Source organism: Triturus cristatus, chromosome 8 (genome assembly GCF_964204655.1).
Source record: "Triturus cristatus chromosome 8, aTriCri1.1, whole genome shotgun sequence".
Lineage (NCBI taxonomy): Eukaryota > Metazoa > Chordata > Amphibia > Caudata > Salamandridae > Triturus > Triturus cristatus.
Genome location: NC_140591.1, coordinates 914,160,311 through 914,168,184, shown reverse-complemented (window position 1 = coordinate 914,168,184; position 7,874 = coordinate 914,160,311).

Sequence of the window (7,874 nt, the reverse complement as noted above, 5' to 3'; positions counted from 1 at the left end):
CAAGGCTTCACTACTCACCTGCCACCACCGGTGTGTGAGACTTTCAGATTCACGTTTGCTCTGGGAGCTGTAGCATACCTGTGGAAGTAGTGTTAGTTTGTGTTTATACAATGGAGGGAGTGGGAAGCAAACTACTCACCCCTACCGATCCCAAGACTCGTGGATGAAACCATGAGCTCATTGCCGCAAAGTCATGTGCTCTGTGCAGTATTCCAATGTAATTTATCCAAAAACTCAGATATGTACAATAGAATACAAACAGATCAAAAATTTTTATTTTTTGTATCATTTTTGTCTGAAAATCGATTTTTTCTAGAACATATATTTCATTTCATGCACAAACGTGCAAAATCTACAAAACAGATTTGAACAAAGGCAACATAAACTACTGTCTAAATGAAGAGCTTCGGCAGTAGTTATTGACACTTTTCGTATGACCTATGTACCATCCACAGTTGGTCATATAGCACAAACCATTTGTTTAGTTAATAGTATATGTAAACATTCAATGGTTTTTCTTAGGATCAAAACAGTGTCAGAGCGTCGACGTTTCGGTCTCCTTATCCACCAATCAATTCCACGAGACCATCATCAGGACAACAGTTGCACCATGTATCTAATGTGAAAGTACATACATATAAATAACACATACCAAACATTTATATTACATAAAAGACATATAAATCACAGTTACTACAATTATACAGGTCCGAGTTCAGCTTGAAGTATTGTCACTACAGTGAAGGAAGACAGGTAGAGAGGTGTGTGCCAAATCCACCACCCCAAAAGTGTAAAGGTACAAAGTCCCCAAAATGAATGGCCACCAATGGAACACGTGAACCCAAATAGATAAACCATGTAACACGACCAAAAGTGCCACTAATTTACCAACAAGAGTGCAACTTAACGTGTATCAAACACTGTTAAGAGAAAACACTTACTTCCTTATTCCAACTTTCAGTGTCGTTCTCTTATTTTCTAATTCACAGACACACTGAATATTAAAAGACAACAATGAATACAACCAAAATAACCTCAAAACGCCATCACCAAAATCACAAGCCAAAGAGGCACTCACAAAACAACCGTTCTACTTACTAGGGAGCAGCCGCTTAAGACGGTGTTTAAGTACTCTAAAACCAAAACAAAGACAAAATCTAGTTGTTAAAACCATCCAGCAATGTACGCCAACTATCACAACCGACTACCAGATCTATTTACCACCGAAGGCACTTACTTCGTTTTGCACCAAGACAACTTCTCCTGTTCAACTCGCCCACACGAGTCCGAGCAACGAACTCGTGTTGCGGCGGAAGTTTATTTATCAGCTGGTCTCGTCAGATCCATGACTAAAGAGTCGGCCATCTTAGAGTGTCGTTTTACACGGAAATGTTACAATAAATACAATCTAATTACTCATATTGGCTAGACGCCATGAGCTCAGATAGTCCCAAATGGAATCGGATTATTACTATGTGCAGGTATCATTTTGATAATTAATTAATTAAATACGGCCCAGCATCTCGATAGCACTTCAACATAGTGCCGGAGACCAAACAGATCGGCCATATTGGATCAGGTGGCTCGTGTGGAAATGATCGCACCTTCTGGTTTAAAACAAATATGCAAAAAAGAAAGAAATACCGGACAAATCCATAGATCTCTATAAAGGCGTTGTAAATAGACAAATGTTAAGCCTAGTTCTCACACAACTGATTGACGGGGGAGCAGCCTAATAAAGAGTGCTATGTTCGTAAGTCTGCTTGCAATAAGTCAATAAAAAATATATTTTTTAACTAGACATAAAGGATCGTAGTTCACAGGAGGATAGTTATATTATATTCAACCGGCACAACAAGAGGTTAACAATGTGCCACACAACGATCATCTGATCAGTAACAGACTCAATAAAGAGTGTCCCATACGAATAAGCCACTGCAAAAGTAAACAAATGATACAGTTGTACTGTAAGCAGATTGTTCAGAGTGTCGCCAGAGTTTGCCATTCAATAAAAGTGTTTAAACCCATCTCCACCGTTTTAGCAGACCAAATCCACCTGTTCTCCTTCAGAGTAAGTAATCGATCCACATTCTGTCTACGTTTAGTGTTTTTTATTGACTCAAGTACAAACCACTTCATGTCTGAAGGGATCTGGCCTTTTTGCAAATAGTGCTCCACCAGAGGTGCTGTGATAACTTTGCATCTAATGCGTGATTGGTGTTGAATTATGCGCTTTTTAATCTCTTGTGTTGTTTTTCCAATGTAAAAAAGCGCACAGGGGCATTCTATGCAATAGATCACGTTTTTGGTGAGACAGTTGGTATGCTGGCGTAGTGTCCATTCTTTGCCATTTAGGACACAAGATTTTACTACAGACGTTGTGGGACATGCAACACAGTGTCCACAGGGATAATGACCAGTCAGGGATGGTAATCCCTACATGTTTGTCAAAGTCACTGGGACAGGCTCTCTATAAGCTTTCACAAGAGAGTCCCTCAGATTACGAGCCCTCTTAAATGCAAACCGTGGTATTGTTAGCTGAGGTTCTGACTTCTGGACTAAGTGCCAATTCTTTGTCACTATCTTCTTGATTGTGTTGGATTCTGTGCCAAATGTTGTGACACACGTGATAGTTTCTGATGCGGGGACTGGTACTTCTTTGACTTGCAGAAGTGCCTCCCGATCATAATACCATGCCCTTTTTAAGGAACGTTTAACAAGTCTGTATGGGTAGCCCCTCATCGTCAATTTAATCTGTAGTACTTTCGCCTCTCTGAAATAATCCTCCCGTCTGGTACAGTTTCGTTTAAATCTGAGAAACTGTCCAAACGGGAGGTTATCTCGTAGGTTACGAGAATGGTGGCTGTTATATTCAAGCAGTGTATTTCTCGCCGTAGGCTTAGTAAAGAGACTGGTGGCTAACCTCCCGTCATCATTCCATATCCGTAAGTCTAAGAAATTAATGGCTTGAACATCATGTTCCACAGTAAATTGAAGATGGCTGCTTTGTAAGTTTAACCATGCATGAAACTCATCAAGTCGGGCCACTGATCCCTCCCATACTAAAAATACATCATCAATATATCTGAGGTATTTCTTTATCTCATTTGCAAAAGGATTATTCTTGTAAATTACTTCCTCCTCAAAGGCGGCTACATATAGATTCGCTATATCAGGAGCAAAAATTGCTCCCATAGCGACTCCCTTGATTTGGCCATAGTAGTCGTTATTAAATAGGAAGTAGTTTTCTTCTAATGCAATTTTTGCACATTCAGTGATGAAGTCTGATGGTACTTGGTGGGGGCGGCATCTTTGTTCTAATGTAGCATGAATCACATCCAGGGCCTCGCCCTGGGGTATATTCGTGTACAAGCTTTCTATATCCATCGTCACGAGGATATTTTGATGTTTATTGAATGCTTGACCTTCAACTGCCACAATCACCTGTGTGCTATCTCTAGTATATGATTTTGTTAAGACTACAAAGGGATTGATGAAAAAATCCACATATTCAGCTAGTGGTTGTAAGATGGACTGACAACCAGCTACAATCGGTCTTCCTGGAGGTTTTTTGTCATGTTTGTGAATTTTTGGTAGCGTATAGAACGCCGGTATGGAAAAATCTGTTTTATTGAGATAATCGAATTCTTTAGGACTCAGCCATAGATTATCTCGTCCATACTTTGTGAGCTCAAGAATCTTATTTCTCACTTTGTCAGTGGGATCTTTTGTAAGTTTAACATAATGGATCGTGTTACCCAGTTGACTAAGAACTTCAGAATCCTAGTCTGTTTTATTTTGTATGATGATGCTACCCCCCTTGTCAGCAGGTTTGATAATAATATCCTCCCTGCTGGCAAGGGTTTTCAATGTCAGATGTTCCTCTTTGGTGAAGTTGTATTTCACATAGTGTTTATTTTTGAACATTTGCTCAATCTCCAGCAAAACCACATTTTCAAAAGTAATCAACTCTTTAGGCATCAGGTTCGTCGCCGGGTAAAAAGTTGACGGGCATCGTAGTCCTGTAACATTTTTCTGTTGGGCAGGTGGAATTTTACTAAACATGTATTTTAGGCAAATTGTCCTAAAAAACTTATACAATTCTACCTGTGTTGAAAACATGTCATTCCTGTGGGTAGGCACATATGATAGACCATGACTTAATAGTTCAATCTCTTTAGAACTCAATGCATGATTCGATAGATTAAAGATAGGAACAATCTCAAGATTTTGAGAGTTGGAATTAGGCATAGTGGGAAGATTGTCTTGTTCCCTTTGTTCTACCATTCGTAGTACGTGTTCCTGGTCTGTCGGAACCCTGGGGTGTATTGATTCCTGAACCACCCTCTCCTGGTGTTGCGAGTTCTGCCTCTCTGTGAATTCGGGCCCCTTCCTAAAAAAGGAGATGAAGGTGGCTGATTCTGTCCTCTGCCGTATCTATAATTGGATGCCCCTCCACGACTATTAGTCTCATCAGAACTTGAAGAACCTGTGTCTGAGAATGTGGTGTGCTTAGGTATCCAATTAGATTGGTTAGGATTTTGTTGAAAAAAATCTTTTTTCAGAAATGGATAGGTACGTTCTCTTGAATAGTTCTTAATATCTTTTTGTAATTTCTCAGTTTTCTTCAGTATATTATTTCTCTGGAAATCTGAGATAATAGTCTCTAGTTTCTTTAAAAACTCGCGAGCATCTGTAACTGACGTGTCTTCTAGAATTTGTTTTTCTAGCTCTGCTATTTCGGCTTTCAACTTATCAATATGTTTTAAGGCAGTTTCAATACTCAGAACCATCCAGCTTCTTGAGCACTTATTTGAAACGAAGCTGAAACCTACTTTAAAGTCTTCATCATCTACAAAGATGACTGGGATATTCCGTACCTGCAACCCCACTGGAATGATGTTGTTATTCAGACAGTCTGTAAGGAATTTCACATGCAATTCTGTTCTAATAAGTTTCTTATGCAGTCTTTCTAGATTGTTCCTTAGCGAAGTCTGTTGGATGTTCTGGCTATTGCTACCGCTAGAAGGACCCAAAAGAGACGGTCCTCCTGCTATTTTAGCTATATATTCGTCAGAGTATGTGAGTGTCTCCTGTTCTGACATAGGGAAATGAGGTTCAGAGGGAAAGTCAATTGAATTCACACACAAAATGTGTACACAAATTTAACTCAATTCTGCACAAACAAAAACCAACATAAATTCCGTGCACAACCTTAAATGTAGCGACAATACATATATACAAAATATCTCTACAACCACTTTATAAAAGGGCCCTTGCAGACTAGTCTGCGCTAACAACAATATTACACAATAGGGCGACCCATTCAACCCCAAGGAATTGGGTATAACGTGTCAACATAAGAATAATCCTTGAGGATTTATTTTCAAAGTAATTAGTTATTTAAACAGTCACCGTAGTGAGCTTAATTTATCCAAAAACTCAGATATGTACAATAGAATACAAACAGATCAAAACATTTTATTTTTTGTATCATTTTTGTCTGCATGAGTTTCATGCATGGTTAAACTTACAAAGCAGCCATCTTCAATTTACTGTGGAACATGATGTTCAAGCCATTAATTTCTTAGACTTACGGATATGGAATGATGACGGGAGGTTAGCCACCAGTCTCTTTACTAAGCCTACGGCGAGAAATACACTGCTTGAATATAACAGCCACCATTCTCGTAACCTACGAGATAACCTCCCGTTTGGACAGTTTCTCAGAATTAAACGAAACTGTACCAGACGGGAGGATTATTTCAGAGAGGCGAAAGTACTACAGATTAAATTGACGATGAGGGGCTACCCATACAGACTTGTTAAACGTTCCTTAAAAAGGGCATGGTATTATGATCGGGAGGCACTTCTGCAAGTCAAAGAAGTACCAGTCCCCGCATCAGAAACTATCACGTGTGTCACAACATTTGGCACAGAATCCAACACAATCAAGAAGATAGTGACAAAGAATTGGCACTTAGTCCAGAAGTCAGAACCTCAGCTAACAATACCACGGTTTGCATTTAAGAGGGCTCGTAATCTGAGGGACTCTATTGTGAAAGCTTATAGAGAGCCTGTCCCAGTGACTTTGACAAACATGTGGGGATTACCATCCCTGACTGGTCATTATCCCTGTGGACACTGTGTTGCATGTCCCACAACGTCTGTAGTAAAATCTTGTGTCCTAAATGGCAAAGAATGGACACTACGCCAGCATACCAACTGTCTCACCAAAAACGTGATCTATTGCATAGAATGCCCCTGTGCGCTTTTTTACATTGGAAAAACAACACAAGAGATTAAAAAGCGCATAATTCAACACCAATCACGCATTAGATGCAAAGTTATCACAGCACCTCTGGTGGAGCACTATTTGCAAAAAGGCCAGATCCCTTCAGACATGAAGTGGTTTGTACTTGAGTCAATAAAAAACACTAAACGTAGACAGAATGTGGATCGATTACTTACTCTGAAGGAGAACAGGTGGATTTGGTCTGCTAAAACGGTGGAGATGGGTTTAAACACTTTTATTGAATGGCAAACTCTGGCGACACTCTGAACGATCTGCTTACAGTACAACTGTATCATTTGTTTACTTTTGCAGTGGCTTATTCGTATGGGACACTCTTTATTGAGTCTGTTACTGATCAGATGATCGTTGTGTGGCACATTGTTAACCTCTTGTTGTGCCGGTTGAATATAATATAACTATCCTCCTGTGAACTACGATCCTTTATGTCTAGTTAAAAAATATATTTTTTATTGACTTATTGCAAGCAGACTTACGAACATAGCACTCTTTATTAGGCTGCTCCCCCGTCAATCAGATGTGTGAGAACTAGGCTTAACATTTGTCTATTTACAACGCCTTTATAGAGATCTATGGATTTGTCCGGTATTTCTTTCTTTTTTGCATATTTGTTTTAAACCAGAAGGTGCGATCATTTCCACACGAGCCACCTGATCCAATATGGCCGATCTGTTTGGTCTCCGGCACTATGTTGAAGTGCTATCGAGATGCTGGGCCGTATTTAATTAATTAATTATCAAAATGATACCTGCACATAGTAATAATCCGATTCCATTTGGGACTATCTGAGCTCATGGCGTCTAGCCAATATGAGTAATTAGATTGTATTTATTGTAACATTTCCGTGTAAAACGACACTCTAAGATGGCCGACTCTTTAGTCATGGATCTGACGAGACCAGCTGATAAATAAACTTCCGCCGCAACACGAGTTCGTTGCTCGGACTCGAGTGGGCGAGTTGAACAGGAGAAGTTGTCTTGGTGCAAAACGAAGTAAGTGCCTTCGGTGGTAAATAGATCTGGTAGTCGGTTGTGATAGTTGGCGTACATTGCTGGATGGTTTTAACAACTAGATTTTGTCTTTGTTTTGGTTTTAGAGTACTTAAACACCGTCTTAAGCGGCTGCTCCCTAGTAAGTAGAACGGTTGTTTTGTGAGTGCCTCTTTGGCTTGTGATTTTGGTGATGGCGTTTTGAGGTTATTTTGGTTGTATTCATTGTTGTCTTTTAATATTCAGTGTGTCTGTGAATTAGAAAATAAGAGAACGACACTGAAAGTTGGAATAAGGAAGTAAGTGTTTTCTCTTAACAGTGTTTGATACACGTTAAGTTGCACTCTTGTTGGTAAATTAGTGGCACTTTTGGTCGTGTTACATGGTTTATCTATTTGGGTTCACGTGTTCCATTGGTGGCCATTCATTTTGGGGACTTTGTACCTTTACACTTTTGGGGTGGTGGATTTGGCACACACCTCTCTACCTGTCTTCCTTCACTGTAGTGACAATACTTCAAGCTGAACTCGGACCTGTATAATTGTAGTAACTGTGATTTATATGTCTTTTAT